The following is a 22,145-nucleotide window of genomic DNA, read 5'->3' as shown; positions in this document are numbered from 1 at the left end:
TTAGACCTCAGAATTGGGCCTACCTTATGTCAAAACGCCTGGCTCAAAAAGAGCTTTCTAATGGTCTAAGCCTTGATCCAATCAGAGGAGCAAAAATGGACGAAAGGTCTGTTGAAGCCAACTGCAGCTGAAGAGGCCTTTTTGGACTGAAAGTATTGGGTTTTGGGCCTGATTCTCTGGCCCAAAACATGGCTCCAAGCCCATGCACGATTTTTTGATCTGAAAGTATAAAAACCAAAGCTTAGCTCTTTGTTATTGGTAGCTAGGTTAGACCTAAAACCATATAGATAATTCTAGATCTAGTTTTTGAGATTAATTAAGTTTTAGTTCCATTTTCAATTCTTGTTTTAGATTAAGTCTTTGAATCATTGTTCTTGATTGATTAGATAAATAAAATAGTTATTTTGTCAATTTCAATTTTTGTCATCTCAATTTATAGATCTAGTTTTAATTCTTGTTGATTATCATTTCGTAGTTTAAGTAGATTGAAACATTGTTAGTTAATTTAGTTAAGTTAGAATTTTAATATGATGACTAGTTATAATTCAATGGGAAATGATGGTTTCATGACTCAAGGCTAAAACCTCCATTAGAGGGTTTGATGAAGCCTTGATGAAAACTTAGTGGTATAGTGTAGAAGCATTGTAGAATCTATTCCACTCTAGAAGGTCGTGATTCGCCATGAGAATGGGTGGACGACCTCACATGCTAGTTAGTATTCGGTAGAAATGCCATGAACACTAGGGATTAGAACTCGAATTTCTTGCCGTAAGAACGTAAGAATCGAGATACAAGAATCTATGCTAGGTTATTAAGTTGGATTCGAGGTGGATTCAATTCCCCTCTAATCCTTTATCTAGATTCAAAAACAATCATATTTCCATAGCATTCGTAGTTAAATTCAACATAATCAATTTCATATAGGTATCGTAGTATAACACCCTTCGTAAAGCTCTCATTAGACTTAAGACCGACTAATTAGACTAGAAAACATTCCATACTAGAGCACTAGGAGTGGAGCGAATTTGTTACTCCACTCTATTTCGATAGAATTGAGAGTAGAAACTTTGATAAACATATATGATCATAAGATAGTTTTAGTTTACTTACATTTTGAGTTCATAGTGGTGAGTATTCCCTTTGTCGCACGCGGGTGACCCGGTTCGATCCCGCAAATGGCATTTTTTGATAAATTAAAAAATTGAATAGTTTACCTACGAAATGAATGATGAACTCAAAACGTAAGTAAACTAAAACTATCTTATGAACCTATAAGTTTATCAAAGATTCTACTCTCAATCCAATGAGATATAGTGGAGTAGGAAGTTCGTTCCACTCCTAGTCCTTCCGCATGTTAATGTTCTCTACGTATAAGTACTCTTAACTCTAAAGTCTAATGAGAGATTTACGAAGTGGCAACTAGACTACGATGCAACTACCCACAAGATGCAACTAGTCGATTATCAGAACAACTATGGGAATGCTACGTTGATTCTATGATAAGGAGTTAGAGGGGGATTGATTCCACCTTAACTCAACTTAATCCTACTAACGACGAATCGTCGTAATCCAAATTGAACTGCTTCGCAGAACAATATGGTTATTCCTAATCCCTAATTACACATGGCATTCCTACCAATTCATAACTAGCATGTGAACGATTAAACCCATTCTCATGGTGAACTAATCGCTTCTAGAGTGGAAAGGAAATTGCGACGACTCTACGATAATCAGAATTAAACTTTCATCAAGGCTTCTCAACCCCCTCTAATGGAGGTTTAGCCGAGAATCATTACTCAATCATTTCCGATTAAATTAAAACTAAACATAATATAAAGAATTGAAATTTACTAATCTAAATTAAACAATAATTAAAATTTAATTAATAACTAAGAATTGAATAACAAGTAATAAATGAAATCAGATCTAACACAAATGTAAATGACAAGAATCGAAATTAACAAACTAGCTATTTTATTAATCAATCTAATTAAGAATAATAATTCTAGAGTTTAATCTAAAACAAGAATTGGATTTGAAACTAAACTTAACATAAAGAATTAAATCTAGATTTAGAAGCTATTCTAATGGCTACTTTCTATTCTAAGCTACTTTTATTTTCTAACCTAATTCTCTACCCTTATCTACCTACCATTAACCAAGAGTGAAGCTTTGGATTTTATACATTCAGATCTAAAAATCGTACATGGGCTTGGAGCCATGTTTTGGGCCAGAGAATCAGGCCCAAAACCCAATTCTTTCAGTCCAAAAAGGCCTCTTCAGCTGCAGTTGGCTTCAATAGACTTTTTGTCTAATTTTACTCCTCTGATTGGGTCAAGGCTTGGACCATTGGAAAGCTCTTTCCGAGATGGTCGTTTTGACATAAGGTAGGCCCCATTCTGAGGTCTCAGTCCAAAGATACGGCCTTCAAGTTCTCACGACTTGTGTGTTGTTTACGCCGGCGACTTTTTAGCTTTTGACCGGGCTTTAGAAAGGCTTTATCTTCTTGAATCTTGGCCTTTAATCACAGAACTCCTTAGCAACCGACCTTTGCTTCTTTATCTCGCTAAAGTGGCACATATCTGCACATAATGGACTTTGAAGCCTGAAATACATAAAAACACGTAATCAGTGTTAACTCTTAATTATTACTCACATAATTGGTCTAAAAGTATGTCTGTTACAGGGTTAAAACTACAGTTTTGGGCTCTTATCAAACCACCCCCAAACAGCATTTTGGTTGTCCTCAAGCAAAGATGAGAAATTAGAATAAGTGACCAAAAATGGAGTTTTAACTACTCTCGTTTCGTTGAGTGCGATTGCATTGACCATATGCAACAAGGCCTTAAACCACTAAGAATTCCCTAGTGGACGAGTTATAGCCTTGTGAGAGTTTTCCAGTGAAGGTACTCACAAACATCAACTATACTACGACGACTAAGAAATAAAACTATTGTTTCCTTATTCATGCTCTAAATTAACTATACCTCTCACTAGCAATGCATATAGAGTAATCAAGTCGAAACCTAAGCTAATATATACATAATAATTAATCATCTACAATAAACATTTATACAATGAGTAATACTATGAAATGCCTAGCAGGTTCGTTTCTGAAACTCGGGATTACGTCCTTAAGTAGGTTCTCATAATAATAGTCAAGATACAACACTCTGATTTTTCCACTCAAGTTCCGCTTTACTCCAGTTAATGCGGGGCACACTTTACCTTGCAATCTCAATGATAACAAGGAAGCCGGAGTCGATCAAACACATCTGCCACTTACTATCACACTAACCTATTCCTAATTGAGCTAAAGGTCTTTATTAGGTCTTGCGGGGATTAGGAGATGGTTTAAGAAGGAAAGAAATGGATATTCAAAAAGGACAAGTCTGAGATAATAGAGTTTTCATATTATGTAACTTAGAGAAAACCTTGTTATTTTCTTTTGCTTCTATACTTTGTTGCCATCCTTAGCCATATTTTTCTTTTTCTTTTCTTTGGCTTTTGATTCCCTTTTATCCTATTTTTGGAGTTTTTTATTTTTTTCTATTTTTTTTATTTTTTTTATTTTTTTCTTGGATGGAAACTTCTTTTCTTTTTCTGAAGCAACTAACTAATTTTTGTTTACACAGGTTTTTCTCTTCTTCTTTCTTCACTCATTCTATTCTCAGACTTATTCTAGATTGGGTAAGTTGAATTTTTTATTTTGTTTTGTTTTTTAAACAGGTAAAGGAATTGTGGTTTATGGAAGGCTAAAGAAAGGCTCGAGGGGCTTACTAGTAGAAAATAATTCATAGGTTTGAATTTCTCGCTATATCGATCCAAAAAGGCCTAAATTCTCGCTTAGGATATGGCATAGTGATCAAGCAAGTGGACGTGTGATTTCTCTATCCGATTTTACTTCTCCCTTGTGTCATTTCTCAAATGTTTCGCTCATATAAGGCTTTAGGCTATATTCTCACAGGATTTGTAGAATAAGTACTCTAGCCTAGATTTCAGAAACTTACTGCTAACAATCATAGATACTCATGTAATATATTTATAGATAGATGAAAGATTATTACCTACATATTAACCTAAGTTTCTAACAATTATTCTAATGCAAAAGCTACGTGAGACTTCTAGATTATTAAGAGCATAGAGAAAGGAAACAATACCACTATTCCCAAGTGTATAGCATAACTTATTTATTTATATTTTTGAAATTTTGAAATTTTAACTAGAAAACAAATGCCTATCATACATATCTATATCCTAACAGATGCCTTAATTACACGTGTTTCTATGCCCCCCCCCCCAAACAAGAAGCATGCTTTGTCCTCAAAGCATATAAATAAAAAGGGTAGGAAAATTACCATTGAAGCGCGTGAAATTCAGGAATATCTGCAAAACAAAGTTAGAACGTACTAATATAGGAAATAAAAACTGACTCAACTCTATAAGAGTTCTACCCATTATGGGGTTAACAAGAATGAAATTTCTTGGGACATAAGCAGACACTAAATAGAATGAAAACTTACCTTATCTCCGGCATTACTCATCATCTTCCTCATCCTCTTCTTCTATAAAGAAGTGAGGTTCCTTCGCGTCCTGCCATGCCATGATAATTTGCCAGGCTTCCCGCCATTATCATCTATTATTGCTAACCTATTAAGAGCCACTTGGTCTGACGGGGTGTAGGGTGCAACCTGATGAGGTTGTATCCTCCACCCTTTCTAAGTTATTGCATGGAAGGATCGAATAATACTATTGGTGGGTCGTAGAGTGTCGACAGTAATCCAATCCGTGAAACGTGCACAAAAACAGGAAAGAAACATAGCATAATATGGGAAATCAGAACAGGCATAAGAAGGTACTTATGCCTCATGCTATGGGATCGAGCTAAACTAGACATCAAGGTTCGGGGAAGGTCATGACACATACGTCCCGTGGCTAAAGGAAGGAAAACGCTGCAAGTGGCATCATTCACAGAAGAAAAATGCCATTCCCCTAAAATGTTTAGCATGATCCAAAACATAACAGTTCCTATGTTCATGGACGCTACCAAAAGCGGCGTTATATTCCCCTTGGTCCTCGACGAAAAATGCCCGCCCCATACAACTCATGCAAAAACTCATAAGTGTAGACATACATATTATCTATCCAATAACACCATGGGTCTTGTATTTCAGCGGGCATAGCAAGTCCAAGAACAAATGCTAGCAATAACCTGGTAATTTCCAATGGTTCATTATCAATGTTGATGGATAACACTTGTTCTCCATCTGGTCTTTCAAAGAACATCCAGTTATCGTAAAAATAAGATGCTAGTGTTGGAGAATAAAGTGCATCGTCTTACCATAAAAGCGGCTCCCAAACCAACGTGATGTGGTCGCTTTCCGCGAAACCAAGCACCATAAGTAGTGCTTTGGAACAAATCTTCAAAAGACTGTTCCGGTATCAATGTTGGAGATGTCATCTCAAAATTACGCTCTGGAATAGCTGCGAATGATCCGGAAACTACCCGCAGAAAACTGGAATTTTTCTGGTTCACGGAAGTCGGCACGAAAAAGCGCCTCAAGATTTGAATTCCAGTTTGCGGTGAGCCGTCGGACAAAAAATCTGAAAAAAATCAGAAAAGTGCTCCTCTAGGGGCTGAAAAGCTTCGGAGTTTTGAAACTCGGAAAATGAGACGAAACGTGGGAATCGTGGGAGTGAAAGGTGAGTGATGGAGGTTAGGTGTAGTGTGAGTTGTTAGTGTAGAATGTATGAAGTTTATATAGGTTTTAACTTGCTAAAACGGATCGGGAAGTTGCCAAAAGGTTTTTACGGCAGTTTCCGGAAATACCAAAATTTCCAAACCCAAAAACGGAAACAACTCATTTTCTTGATTCTAAAACAAACCTAGTATCTTTTAGGTTGAATTTATGATAGAATCTACCTATTTAATTGAGATTTCATCCTAGAATGATACTTACTCATAGATATGCCTGAACGACCATATTTTCACCTTGACTCCATAATAAATTCTAAGACGAGGGTCATATAAAAATCATGCTGGAATAGATAAAACCACCCCCAAACAATTTGGGAAGGTGGGATCAATATTAAACAACCACGCATAATGAAAATAACCGCGTTATATTAAAATTTTTCATTCAAGTACATTTCACTACAAAATTCAAATTACGGAAATTAAATCTTACATGAAAATAAATGACAATAATGAAACTACAAATAAAAATAGAAACATCAAACGATACTATCCCTAACCACTCCGGTACTGGTAGCAGAGGGCACACGGTCCGAAGATGGCTCCCCGAAGCTCCGATGGGCCCAAGACCATTAGATCGCCCTTCGGCGGCGACGCCGTGCCTCGATGGTGTGTCCTTAGAAGGAGAATCCCCGTGAGGTGGGAATCATCGCGAGCATGTCGGTCCCGTCCGGCGCACGAGCTTCTAGCTTGGCCCTCATCTGTTCCCACCTCTCATCCTCTCTCGGGTGCGGATCTCGGTTATGATGGATAGTTGCCTGTCGAGTCCGAAGTCCGGGTCTTCGCAGATAGTGTTGAGCGAACGCATGCCACGATGAATTACGGCCATGCGTTCGCATTTTGACAACACCTCTCCGGGCATCCGCATCAAAACAAGTCAAGTCCTCCTCATCCTCCGAGGCATTCTGATTCCCCCATCCTCCTCGGCATTCTCGTTTCCCCATCCTCCTCGTCTTCTTCTCTATCCTCACCAACCTCCAAACTCGTTGGACACACTCCTTATAGATCGCGAGGGTTTCGTGTAGGGTGATGTAAGACCTATCGACACACCGAAGCTCTCAACTTCAAAGATGATCTTGGTTATCAACACGGGAGAGGGTGCAACAGACTTCCCTACCCCCTAATCATGCTAAGCAAAAACTCCAAGATCTGTAACTCGTATTCTGCTCACGGAGTATCCATAAGATGTGGAGGCGCTTCAGGCCGATGTCGCCGACCTTCTTTTCCCGGGGCGTTCCGACCAATCCATCGAAAGCAGGCGGTTGGTTGGTTCCGAGGATGATCGGCGAACACAATGCGATCTCGCATTGTAGTTCCCTTCGATAATCGCCACGTTCATCAGTGGTTCTACCCCATTATATTAAGACTCCTGCAACATGACATCCAGATGGATTCTAGGCGGAATGCCTATAATCTCAGCCAACAACCCAGTAGTCACTTCCTTCCTCCTCTTCACCACCATAACAAAAATCCTAGTCCCGTCCAACTCCCTCGTATTATAGAACCGTCGGACTAAGTCTTTGTGGTAATTGGCTTCAGTCGAGTACCACAAACTATTCCAGTCTCTACTGATCATTTCGTCATCGTAAAATGGCGCGAAGTGGTCGCCAGTAAAAGCTTGCTCTGGCAAAATTCGGCGTTGTTGAGCAATTGGAAGTTTGAATATGGTTTGAGGTTTGTAGAAGGTAGGGGGAAGCAATGAGGGACACCTCACTAAAAAGAACGATGATGGTGGTGGTGTGGTGGCGTGGCAGCACCAAATTTTTTTTTTTTAATTTTGATTTTCCGGTGGTTTTTGTTGATGTAAATTGGTGGAGGTTGTGGGGCGGCGCGGTTGGAGTAGATTTGGGTTGGGTCTTGGATTGTGGGCGTGGGTTAATTAGGTTTTGTTTTTAATTTATTTTTTTTTGGTTAGGGTTGAAGCTTTGTTAATGGCGGTTTGTTGAAAAAAACGATGAACTGATGGTGAAGGTAAGGGCGCGGGTGCGCTGTCGTTAGGCGCGGGTTGGGCCCAAGCCCAAATCGAAATTTGTGAATTTTTCGATTTTTTCGCGAAAAAACGTGAATTATGTTAATCGTGGACTTAGGATCCGGTACTTACAGCCACACACTCCGTAGGGAGGGCCCGTTTACCTTAATGGTGCACTTACCAATATATGGAAATGAAAGGAAATGCACCAAACACAAAAGTTGAGTCGTTTATAGTCAGATACTCGAGACTTTATCTAAACATATGCATGAACATGCAGTTTATCATATATCAATAGCCGAAATAGTTGTGGATCATTCCATAAATAAATATCACAGAAAACATATCCAAACACAATCAAGCACCAAGATTTCCTATGACGCAACCTAGTGAATTGAAAGCGAAGTCGGATAACCATATTACGTAACCTAGCATGCACCTTCTTTTTCATTTTTGAACGAGTGGGTGTTCTAGTAAATAAGTGTGGAAAAGTGAATGGTTGTGGAGAATATGGTGGATATGGATAAGTTGTAGAAGGACAGAATGTAACCAATGAGGATGTGGTTTTAGCACAAAACTCATTCATGGTGTGTGTAGGGACTGTTTCAAGTCTGAAAATGAAGGTGTCAAACGCTTTTGTCTTCTGAAGTATTTGTTTACTAGGTGGATTTAAAAACTTATGAAGCACAGAAGAAACAAAAGGATCGAGTGCAAACTCGAGATTCCTTTGAAAGGGTGGAAGGAGGGAAGTCGAGGTGGATGTTGTGGAAAATAGTTCTTGATAGGGTGAATCATGACCTGCTCTAAGAAACTCATCGAATTGCTCATCTAGATTGGTCATATCCTCGTTAATATGATAGTCCTCTACATTTTTGAGAAAGTCATCTATCTCATCCTCATCCGTAATATGTGTATCGACTAGTGTAGGGATGGAAATGTTGGAGTCTGAACTTCCAAAGGAAAGAAATTTGGGCATATGATTATCAGGGAACGTGTTGTTGAAATAATCTCGAGCAAAGCTCTTGATCATGCTAACCTCTCCATCCATAGACGAATCGGGTAACTGTGTCTTTGTTTTAAAAACATTGACTTCAACAGCAAGATGGCCAAAAGACATGGACATTGAACCATCGCGGCAATTAATGAGCTCATTGGCAGTTGCCAGGAAAGGACGCCCTAAGATGATCGGGACAGAGTCGTTAACGACTTCTGTATCGAGGATGACAAAATCAGCCGGATAGTAAAAATCCTGAACTTTTACCAAAACATTTTCGACCACACCCTTAGGATACTTAATAGACCGATCAGCTAATTGCAATGCCATTTTAGTGGGTTACATCTCGTCTAGACCTATTTGTCTATACAAATAAAACAGGAGTAAGTTAACACTAGCCCCCAATTCTAATAACGCGGTCGTCGTATAAGAATCTCCTAAGGTGCATTGTACAGTAGGACGACCAGGGTCCTTGTACTTAACAATTCCATTATGTTTAGATAGAGTTGGGAATTGTTCTATTAAAAAGGCATCTTTTGGTATATTGGTCCTACGCCTAGTAGTACACAACTCCTTAAGAAACTTAGCATGGTGTGGTAGCTTTTTAATAGCTTCGAGGAAGGGAAGATTTATAGTTAGATTCTTGAAAACATCCCTAATCTCCTCATAATTTGTATCCCTAGTTAACACGGCTAATTTTTGTGGAAACGGTGGTTTCTGTCTATATTTAGTAATAGTATCACCTGGATGTTTAACCGTGGCTTTCTGTTTCTTAGGTTGTGTTGTAACTGGTACCTCTACAGTGGTAGGCTCTTCAGTTTCTATTTCGGTATCTAGTAAAATAGCAGGTGTAAGGGCTACTGGTGGGATAACTATTGGCATTGTTACTTTGTTATCAACCACTCTGCCAGAACGGAGAGTGGTGATGGCCTTTATCTCACCTACATTTTCATATTCATTACTAGTATTATCGGTTACCTCAAAGGCTGTATTTGTTGTTTTAGGATTAGGTATTTCGTGACTTGGAAACACACCTTTGGGTTGGGCTTTATCTTGAGCCAACTGTTGGGTTAAATTATTAACGGATTGTAGAAGCTGTTGGTTAGATTGAGCCATGGTTTGGAAAAGTTTTTGGCTTACTTGTATGAAGGTGTCAAGACGATCCGGTTGTGTGGGTGTAGTAGTCACGGGTGGTGTGACTGGAACTATTTCACGTGAATTATTTATGGGTGGATTTTGATAGTTATTATTTACCGGAACGATACCTCTATTAGCATTATAATTATTATAACTACCATGACCTTGTCGAGGTTGCACTTGGTTGTTATAATTATTAAAATTACCCTGACCCTGTCCTTGTCGTGGTGGAGCTTGGTTAAAACTTTATGTTGGCCTAACATATTGATTATTGTACCCTGGAGGTGTGACGTGTTGGTTATTTCTCCAACCGAAGTTGGGATTTTGTCTCCAAGGGGCGTTAGGTTTACTATTAATGGAACAAGCCTGTTCATAGGCTATATGACAGTGGGAGTCGGGATGCTCAGGGCTCCAACATAAACTACATGGATTTGAATTTACATTCATGACGGGGATAGGCTTTTGTTGAACCGAAATGGCCTCTACCTTTTTAGTGAGTGATTCAATTAAAGTTTTAAGCTCAGGATCGTGTTTAATTTCAAACATACCGGTGGCCTTAACTGTATTAGAAGAACTAGCGGAGCGGTGGATATCATCACTACCCCCCCCCCCCCCAGTTGTTATTTCGCTTAGTTTGATCATCTAAAAATTTATAAGCCTCCGAGGCTCCTTTGCTTAAGAAACTACCCCCATTCATTATGTCTAGGACTTCTTTTTGGTGATGTAGAAGTCCTTTGAAAAAAGGCAATTTAACTAACGCGTGTCTTTCGCTAAGTTATGAAGTGGACACTCTATAAGGAGATCGGTGAAACGATTCCAAGCCTCTGAAAATGATTCATGAGGATTTTGTCGAAAAAAATGAATCTTGGAAAGCATCTCATCCGTCTGTAGGGGTGGGTAAAAATGTCCCATAAACAGTTGAACAAGTTTAGCCCCCGAGTCCACAGAATTAGGCGTTTGGGCAGTGAAAAAGATAAATTTTAATAGTCTACCTACGAAATGAACGATGATCTCAAAACGTAAGTAAACTAAAACTAATACGATGATGCTTATATTTTTATCAAAGTTTCTACTCTCAAGTCTATGAGATATAGTGGAGTAGAGTGATTCGTTCCACTCTTAGTCCTTTCGCATGCTATGTTCTCAAGTGTAAGTACTCTAAACTTAAAGTCTAATGAGAGATTTACTTTAAAAGGCAACTAGACTACGATGCAACTCCCCCTAAAATGCAACTAGTCGATTTATGGGAATAACTAAGGGAATGCTACGTTGATTCTATGATAAAGGAGTTAGAGGGGATTGATTCCACCTTAACTTCGACTTAATCTATTAACGACGAATCGTCAAGTAATCCGATTGAATCGCTTCAAGAACAATTGGTTCTTCCTAATCCCTAATTACACAGGACATTCCTACCAATTCATAACAAGCATGTGAACGATTAAACCCATTCTCATGGTGAACTAATCGTTTCTAGAGTGGAAAGGAAATTACGACGATTCTACGATATTCGGAATCAAGCTTTCATCAAGGCTTTTCAACCCCCTCTAATGGAGGTTTAGCCGAGAATCATTACGCAATCATTTCCGATTACATTTAAACTAAACATGATATAAAGAATTGAAATTTACTTAATTAAACAATAATGAAATCTAATTTAATGACTCAAATGAAATAAAGACAGGAATTGAAATTAGATCTAGGAATGGAAATGACAAAAATCAAAATTGATAAAAAATACTACTTTATTGATCTAATCAAAATGAAGAACAAGATTCAAAGGTTTAATCTAATACATGAAAAACTAGATCTAGAATTCATTAATGGAGGCTAACTAATCTCAATCTAATCTAGGTCTAACTATCTACCATTAACTAACTACTAAGCTTTTGTTTTTATACATTCAGATCCAAAAATCGTGCATGGGCTTGGAGCCATGTTTTGGGCCAGAGAATCAGGCCCAAAACCCAATTCTTTCAGTCCAAAAAGGTCTCTTCAGCTGCAGTTGGCTTCCACAGACTTTTCGTCCACTTCTTCTTCTCTGATTGGGTCAAGGCTTAGACCATTGGAAAGCTCTTTCCGAGTCGGTCGTTTTGACATAAGGTAGGCCCCATTCCGAGGTCTGAGTCCAAAGATATGTCCTTCGGAAGTTCTAATCGACTTTGTGTCTTTGTTTTAGCCCGTCGACTTTTCAGCTTTTGACCGGGCTTTTAGAAAGGCTTTGTCTTCTCGAAACTTGGCCTTTAATCACGGAACTCCTTAGTAACCGACCTTTGCTCCTTTATCTCGCTAAAGTGGCACATTTCTGCACATAATGGACTTTGAAGCCTGAAATGCATAAAACACGAATCGGTGTTAACTCTTAATTATTACTCACATAATTGGTCTAAAAGTATGACTATTAAAGGGTTAAAACTACAGTTTTGGGCTCTTATCAAACCACCCCCAAACAGCATTTTGCTTGTCCTCAAGCAAAGATGAGAAATTAACATAAGTGACCAAAAATGGAGTTCTATCTACTTCTCGTTTCGCCGAGTGCGATTGCATTGACCATATGCAACAAGGCGTTAAACCACTAGGAATTCCCTAGTGGACGAGTTATAGCCTCGTGAAAGTTTTCCAGTAAAGGTACTCACAAACTTCATCTATATTACAATGACTAAGAAATAAAACTATTGTTTCCTTATTCATGCTCTAAACTATCTATACATCTCACTAGCTATGAACAAGAATAACCAAGTCAAAAACCTAAGCTAATATATGCATAATAATCAATCATCTATAATAAACATATATACAATGAGTAATACTATGAAATGTCTAGCAGGTCCATTTCTAAAACTCGGAAGAGCGTCCATAAGTAGGTTCTCACAATAATAGTCAAGATACAACCCTCTGATTTTTCCACTCAAGTTTAGCTACTCTAGTGCGCAGTGGGCACACTTTACCTTACAATCTCAATGACAACAAGGAAGCCGGAGTCGATCAAACACATCTGCCACTTACTATCACACTAACCTATTCCTAATTGAGCTAGAGGTCTTTATTAGGTGTTACGGGGATAAGGAGATGGTTTAAGAAGGAAGGAAATGGATATTCAAAAAGGACAAGTCTGAGATAATAGAGTCTTCATATTATGTAACTAGAGAAAACCTTGTTATTTTCTTTTGCTTCTATACTTTGTTTCCATCCTTAGCCATATTTCTCTTTTTCTTTTTTTTTTTTTTTTTTTTCTTTGGCTTTTGACTCCCTTTTATTCTATTTTTGGAGTTTTTATTTTATTTTTATTTTTATTTTTCTTTTCCTTGGATGGAAACTTCTTTTCTTTATTTGCTGAAGCAATTAACTAACTTTTGTTTACACAGGTTTTTCTCTTCTTCTTTCTTCCTCATTCTATTCTCAGACTTATTCTAAATTGGGTAGGTTGATTTTTTTTTTTTTTTTTTTTTATTTTGTTTTGTTTTTGTAATAGGGTAAAGGGATTGTGGTTTATGAAAGGCTAAAGAAAGGCTCAGAGGGGCAACTAGCGGGAAATAATTCATAGGTTTGAATTTTTGGCTATATCGATCCAAAGAGGGCCTAAATTCTCGCTTAGGATATGGTTTAGTGATCAAGCAAGTGGACGTGTGATATCTCTATCCGGATTTTACTTCTCCCTTGTGTCATTTCTCAAATGTTTCGCTCATATAAGGCTTTAGGCTATATTCTCATAGGATTTGTAGAATAAGTACTCTAGCCTAGATTTCAGAAACTTACTGCTAACAATCATAGATACTCATGCAATATATTTATAGATAGATGCAAATATTATTACCTACATATTTACCTAAGTTTCTAACAATTATTCTGATGCAACAGCTACGTGAGACTTCTAGATTGTTAAGAGCATGGAGAAAGAAACAATACCAATATTCCTAAGTGTATAGCATAACTTATTTATTTATATTTTTGAATTTTTTTTTTAAAATTTTAACTAGAAAACAAATGCATATTATATCTATCTAATCCTAATGATGCCTTAATTACACGTGTTTCTATGCCCCCAAACAAAAAGTATGCTTTGTCCTCAAAGCATTTAAATAAAGAGGGTAGAAAAAATACCATTGAAGCGCATGAAATTCAGGAACATCTGTAAAACAAGGTTAGAACGCATGCTAATATAGGAAATAAAAGCCACACAACTCTCTATCTGAAGTTCGACCCATTATGGGGTTAACAGGAATGAAAGTGCTTGGGACATAAGCAGACACTAACTAGAATGAAAACTTACCTTATCCCCCCGCATTACTCATCATCTTCCTCATTCTCTTCTTCTATAAAGAAGTGAGGTTCCTTTGTGTCCTGCCATGCCATGATAATTTGCCAGGCTTCCCACCATTTATCATCTATTATTGCTAACCTATTAAGAGCCACTTGGTCTGACGGGGTGTAAGGTGCAACCAGATGAGGTTGTATCCTCCACCCTTGCCAAGTCATTGCACGGAAAGATCGAATAATACTATTGGTGGGTCATGCGATTAATCGACCGTAATCCAATCCGTGAAGCGTGTACAAAAAACAGGAAAGAAACATAGCATAATATGGGAAACTAGAACGGGCATAAGAAGGTACTTATGCCTCATGCTATGGGATCGAGCTAAACTAGACATCAAGGTTCGGGGAAGGTCGTGACACATACGTCCCGTGGCTAAAGCAAGGAAGACGCTGCAAGTGGCATCATTCACAGAAGAAAAACGCCATTCCCCTAAAATGTTTAGCATGATCCAAAACATAACAGTTCCTATGTTCATTGACAGGCTACCAAAGGCAACGTGATATTCCCCTTGGTCCTCAATACGGAAAATGCCCGCGCCATACGACTCATGCAAAAACTCGTAAGTGTAGACGTACATATTATCGACCCAATAGCACCATGGGTCTTGTATTTCAGCGGGCATAGCCAGTCCAAGAACAAATGCTAGCAAGAACCTGGTAATTTCCATTGGTTCATTATCAATGTTGATGGAGAACACTTGTTCTCCATCTGTTCTTTCAAAGAAAATGTAGTTATCGTAAAAATAAGATGCTAGTGTTGGAGAATAAAGTGCATCCGGTCTTACCATAAGCGGCTCCCAGCCAGGCGAATGTGTTAAACCCGAAACCAAAGCACCATAAGTAGTGCTTTGGAACAAATCTTCGAAAAGACTGTTCGGTATCAATGTTGGAGATGTCATCTCAAAATTACGCTTTGGAATAGCTGCAATGATCCGGATACTACGTCGCGAAAAACTGAAATTTTTCTGGTCCACGGAAGTCGGCGAGAAAGCTCGCTCGATAGAGCGAGCGCTCTTTCTGAAATTGAAATTTCTAGTGTTTGGCGGTCGGTCGCTTCAGCTTGGCGCTCGACAAAAACTCAGAAAAAATATATATAGCCTGAAAGTCGCTCTGTAGAAGCGAGTCTTTCGGAGTTGTAAAACTTCGGAAAATGAGCGAAACGAGGGAATCGCGGGAGTGAAAGGTGAGTGATGGAGTTTCGTGTAGTGTGAGTTTTGAGGATAGATTGTATCAAGTTTATATAGGTTTAAAGTTGCTAAAATGGATCGGAAGTTGCCAAAACTAATTACGGCAGTTTCGAAAATCCTAAAATTTCCAAACCAGCGGAAACAACTCATATCCTTGATTCTAATTCAAACCCAGTATCTTTTAGGTTGATTTTATGATAGAATGTACCTATTTAATCTAGATTTCATCCTACAATGATACTCAATCATAGATATGCCTAAACGGCCATATTTTCACCTTGACTCCGCAATAAATTCTAACACGAGGGTTATAAAAATAATGCTTGAATTGATAAAACCACCCCCAAACAAGTTGGGAAGGTGGGATCAATATGAAACAATCACACATACTGAAAATAACGCCTTATATTAAAATTTTCATTTGGAGTACATTACACTACAAAATTCAAATTACAGAAATAAACTTGCATTAAAATAAATAACAATAATGAAATTACAAATAAAACATAAAACATAAAACTTATCTATCCCTAGCTACTCCGGAACTGGTGGTGGAGGGAACATGCTCCGGAGACTGCTCCAGAGCTCCTGAAGAGCCAGCACCATTAGATCGCCGGCGGCGGCGCCAGGCCTGGATGGTGTGTCCTCGAGAGGAGAGTCCCCGTGAGGTGGGAATCGTCGACACTCGTCCCGGGCGGGGCTGAGCTTCTAGCTCTCGGCTCATCTGTTCCCACCTCTCGTCCTCTCTGGGTGCGGGAGCTCGTGTTGTGATGCATCGTTGCTGTCGAGTCCGGAGGTCTTCACAGATAGTGTTAAAAGGCGAACGCATGCCTCGATGGATCACAGCCATGCATTTTGCATCTGTCCAGCACCTCTCCAAGGCATCCGCATCAAAACAGGTCAAGTCCTCCTCATCCTCGGAGGCATCCTAATGTCCCCCAGCCTCCTCGGCATTCTCAGCTCCTCCATCCTCTTCTTCTTCTTCTCTATCCTCAGCCAATCTCCAAACCCGTTGGACACACTCCTTATAGATGCGAGGGTTACGGTGGAGAGTGATGTATGTCCGATCGGTCGCTGAGTTGCTCTCAACTTGAGCATGATCTTTGTTATCAACACGGGGGAGAGGGCAACATCCTCCCTACTCCCTTAATCATGCTCAAGTAAAAACTCTAAGATGCAGAAGTCATACTTCCGCTCTGGAGTATCCATAAGTTATGGAGGCGAGTTCGGGCCGATATCACGACCTTCCCTTCCCTCGATGTTCCGACCAATCCACTAGGCAGAGCCAGCCAGTTGGTCCTAAAGAAACCCGGTCGGACACAATGGGATCTTGCATTGTAGTCCCCTCCATAACTGTCTCGTGCATTAATGGCTCTACCCCATTATCTTTGGGACTCTGCGAGGGTGACATCGGATGGATTCTAGGCGGAATGCCTAGAATCTCAACCAACAACCCATCGTCACTTCCTTCCGCCTCTTCACTACAACAACAAAAAATCCTAGTCCCTTCCAACTCCCTCAGATCATAGAACCATCGGACTAAGTCCTCGTGGTAATAGGCTTCAATCGAGTACCACAAGCTATTCCAGATCTCGACTGATCATCTCAAATCACCGTAAAAACGGCCGAAGTGGTCGTGTAAAAGCTTGCTTTCGACAAAATTCGGCGTTGTTGAGCCATTGGAAGTTTGGAATGTAGTGGGGGTTTAAATGTGATGTAGTGGTGTGATTTTAATAGACCGGTTGAAGCAACCAGTTGTGGTGGTGGAGTGGTGGTCGGCAGCACCAAAATTTTGAATTTTCGGTGGTTTTTAGTGATGGAAATCGGTAGTGGTAGTGGTCGGTGGTGTTTGGAATCGATTTGGGTTGGGATTTGATTTGGGGCGTGGGTAAATTTTTGTTTTCTTTTTATTTTGATTTTGTTTTTTAGGTTTTGGAGCTTGCTCGTTAATGGCGGATGGAGAAGAAAACGATGAACTGATGGTGAAGGTGAAGGGCGCGGTCGCGCTGTCGTTGGGCGCGGGTTGGGCCCAAGCCCAAAATTGAAATTTGTGATTTTTTTCGATTTTTAAACCAAACTTCAAATCAAAATTGCCGCTTTGTTACGGTCCGATTTTTTTATGAATGAGATATGGAAATGATCAGGAGAGAATTTCCAATCCAATGATCCATAAAACACTCCATTCCGACCATGGATGACATATAAAATAGTGGAAAATGCCTCGAAGTGCGTGCATGACGTACGTTATGCAAACAATTGAACTCTAAATTCATGGATTATGTCAACCCGAATCGTAATACAATAAAACGGCCTAAGCAACTCTAATGGGACATAAATATTTAGTACGGAAACACGAACACCCCACCCCCAAACAAATTTTTACAACGAAGCTTAGAAAATTTGTTTTTAGCAGTGGGTCTTTTAAAGTCACATTCCCGAGGCTTCCTAGGTTACTATGCTTATTCTTTAATATATATATATATATATATATATATATATATATATATATATATATTTAATTTTAATTTTTAAAAAGAAAACAATAAACAAGAAGGACAAAATTTTTAAAAAGAAAACAATATAGAGAAACATGACTCAAAAATCTGAGAAAACATGCAAGAGTGGAAAACGTGAATTATGTTTAAACGTGGACTTAGGTTCCGGTACTTACAGCCACACACTCCATAGAGAGGGCCCGGTTACCTTAATGGTGCACTCACCAATATATGGAAATGAAAGGAAATGCACCAAACACAAAAGTTGAGTCGTTTATAGTCAGATACTCGAGACTTTATCTAGACGTATGTATGAACATGCAGTTTATCATATATCAACAACCGAAATAATTGTGGATCATTCCATAAATAAATATCACAGAAAACATATCCAAACACAATCAAGCACCAAGATTTCCTATGACTCAACCTAGTGAAATGAAAGCGAAGTTGGATAACCCTATTATGTAACCTATCATGCACCTTATTTTTCATTTTTTAATGAGTGGGTGTTCTTGTAAATAAGTGTGGAAAAGTGAATGGTTGTGAAGAATATAGTGGATATGGATAAGGTGTAGAAAGACAACCTGTAAACAATGAGGATGTGGTTTTAGCACAAAACTAATTCATTGTGTGTGTAGGGACTATCTCAATTCTGAAAATGAAGGTGTCAAATGGTTTGTCCTTCTATAGTATTTGTTTACTAGGTGGATTTAAAAAATTATGAAGCACAGAAGAAACAACAGGATCCAGTGCAAACTTGGGATTCCTTTGAAAGGGTGGAAGGAGGGGAATCGAGGTGGATGTTGTGCAAAGTAGTTCTTGATAGGGTGATTCATCACATGCTCAAAGAAACTCATTGAATTGCTCATCTAGATTGGTCATATCCTCATTACTATGATAGTCCTCTATATCTTTGAGAAAGTCATCTATCTCCTCCTCATCCGTAATATGTGTATCGACTAGTGTAGGGATGGAAATATTGGAGTCTGAACTTCCAAAGGAAAGAAATTTGGGCATATGATTATCGTGGGGACGTGTTGTTGAAATAATCTCGAAAGCAACGCCTCGATCATGCTAACCTCTCCATCCATAGATCGAATCGGGTAATCGTGTCCTTGTTTTAAAAACATTGACTTCAACAGCAAGATGGCCAAAAGACATGGACATTGAACCATCGCTAACAATTAATGAGCACATTGGCGGTTGCCGAAAAAGGTCAATACTAAGATGATCGGGACAGAGTCATTAACGACTTCTGTGTCGAGGATGACAAAATCAGCCGGATAGTAAAAATCCTGAATTTTTACCAGAACATTTTCGACGACACCCTTAGGATACTTAATAGACCGATCAGCTAATTGCAACCTCATTCTAGTGGGTTGCATCTCGTCTAGACCTATTTGTCTATACAAATAAAACGGGAGTAAGTTGACACTAGCCCCCAAGTCTAATAACGCCGGTCGTCAGATAAGAATCTCCTAAAGTGCATTGTGCAAGGGGCGACCGGGGGTCCTTGTACTTAACAATTCCATTATGTTCAGATAGAGTTGGGAATTGTTCTGTTAAAAAGGCGTCTTTTGGTATATTGGTCTTACGCCTAGTAGTACACAATTCCTTAAGAAACTTAGCATGGTGTGGTAGCTTTTTTATAGCTTCGAGGAAGGGAAGGTTTATAGTTAGATTCTTGAAAACATCCCTAATCTCCTCGTAATTTGTATCCCTAGTTAACATGGCTAATTTTTGTGGAAACGGTGGTTTCTGTCTATATTTAGCAATGGTATTACCTGGGTGTTTAACCGTGGCTTCCTGTTTCTTAGGTTGTGTTGTAACTGGTACCTCTACAGTGGTAGGCTCTTCAGTTTCTATTTCGGTATCTAGTAATATAGCAGGTGTAGGGGCTACTGGTAGGGTAACTATAGGCATAGTTACTTTGTTATCAACCACTCTACCAGAACGGAGGGTGGTGATGGCCTTTAGCTCACCTACGGTTTCATACTCATTACTAGTATTATCGGTTATCTGGAAGACTGTATTTGTTGTTTTAGGATTAGGTATTTCGTGACCTGGAAACACACCTTTGGGTTGGGCTTTATCTTGAGCCAACTGTTTGGTTAAATTATTAACGGATTGTAGAAGCTGTTGGTTAGATTGAGCCATGGTTTGGAAAAGTTTTTGGCTCACTTGTATGAAGGTGTCAAGACGATCCGGTTGTGTGGGTGTAGTAGTCACGGGTGGTGTGACCGAACTATTTCACGGAATTTATTTATGGGTGGATTTTGGTAGTTATTATTTACCTGAACGATACCTCTATTAGCGTTATAATTATTATAACTACCTTGACTTTGTACTTGACCTTGACGAGGTTGCACTTGGTTGTTATAATTATTAAAATTCCCCTGACCCTGTCCTTGTCGTAATGGGGCTTGGTTAAAGCTGTGCGTAGGCCTAACATATTGATTATTGTACCCTTGGGGTGTGACGTTTTGGTTATTTCTCAAACCGAAGTTGGGATTTTGTCTCCAAGGGGCGTTAGGTTCACTATTAATGGAACAAGCCTGTTCATAGGCTATAGGACAGTGGGAGTCGGGATGCTTTCGGGGATCAAATGAAACTACATGGATTTAAATTTACATTCATGACGGGGATAGGATTTTGTTGAACCGAAATGGCCTCTACCATTTTAGTGAGTGATTCGATTAGAGTTTTTAGCTCAGGATCGTGTTTAATTTCAAACATACCGGCAGCCTTAACTGTATTAAAAGAACTAGCGGAGCGGTGGATATCATCACTACCCCCCCAGTTGTTATTTCGCTTAGTTTGGTCCTCTAAAAATTTATAAGCCTCCGAAGCTCCTTTGCTTAAGAAACTACCCCCATTCATTATGTCAAGGACTTCTTTATGGTGGTGTAGAAGTCCTTTGAAAAAGGCACGAACTAACGTGTCTTTCGCTAAGTTATAATGTGGACACTCTATAAGGAGATCGGTGAAACGATTCCAAGCCTCTGAAAATGTTTCATGAGGATTTTGTCGAAAAGAAATGAATCTTGGAAAGCATCTCATCCGTCTTTTAGGAGTGGGTAAAATGTTCCATAAACAAATGAACAAGTTTAGCCCACGAGTCCACGTAATTAGGCGTTTGGGCAGTTAACCAAGACGCCCTTATCGGGCTAAGGTGAAAGGGAATACCCTTAATTTAATTTATTCCGCACCAACCGTAGGATGGTAGAATGTTGTTAGGACTTGTTCAATCCTACGCGATGTTGATAAGGTTTTTCATGGTCTAATCCATGAAAAGCGGGTAACAAACTAAAATATTTGGGGATTCGAAAATCCCCGGTGGTCTCTACTAGAACGATGCACAATTTGGGGCTATCGCTCGGCTTTGTAGAAGTCGAGAGAGGCCTCTTCTTCTTCGTCGGGCATTGTGGTCGGTGATGTGTGTGAAATAGTAGCTAGAGGTGTAGTGGGTGGTATACTAGATAGACTTGTTTGTTGACGTTGTTGTGTAATGACGTTCGGTGTTTTTGTTCGGCTAGACCTTAATCCCATACAAGGCTAAAACCAAACTTAGCTAAACACATCAACACTCCAAACAATTCTGATATACTAGTATAAACCTCTAACAGGAGAGCGAGGTGTGGAAGAAAGGAATACCTGATTGCGTCCCTTGCTTCGCTTATGAATAGCGTCTTGTTTACGGCGTGTTCGGTGTATATATACAGGTTAGAACACTGAAAATATGAAAGATCAAAGTTCGAATCAAAACCGCCGAAATCGAAATTTTTTTTGTTAAGCGGTGCTGGTTCGGATAGAAGCGTGGTCGCTCCCGTAATTTTTCAAATTACAGTGTTTTTAGGGCGGGTCACGCCCACATGGGGCGGGTCGCTCTTTGCTCCAGTATAGAGGAGGGGTCGCTCAAGGAAAAGTCAATGTAATTTTTATCCGGAATTTTTCAACTCTGAAATGGACAACCACAGTATGAATCAAACAAGGGTGGGTAGGTGTAATGAGACTTTAAGAACAGTACTAACACTACGAAAACAATACGAAAGTGAAACTAAGATGGCAGATGCGCCATTTGATAAAAGATAAATTTTAATAGTCTACCTACGAAATGAACGATGATCTCAAAACGTAAGTAAACTAAAACTAATACGATGATGCTTATATTTTTATCAAAGTTTCTACTCTCAAGTCTATGAGATATAGTGGAGTAGAGTGATTCGTTCCACTCTTAGTCCTTTCGCATGCTATGTTCTCAAGTTTAAGTACTCTAAACTTAAAGTCTAAT

This window comes from Coptis chinensis, chromosome 4 (assembly GCF_015680905.1).
Source record: "Coptis chinensis isolate HL-2020 chromosome 4, ASM1568090v1, whole genome shotgun sequence".
Classification (NCBI taxonomy): domain Eukaryota; kingdom Viridiplantae; phylum Streptophyta; class Magnoliopsida; order Ranunculales; family Ranunculaceae; genus Coptis; species Coptis chinensis.
This window is presented reverse-complemented; position numbering follows the sequence as displayed.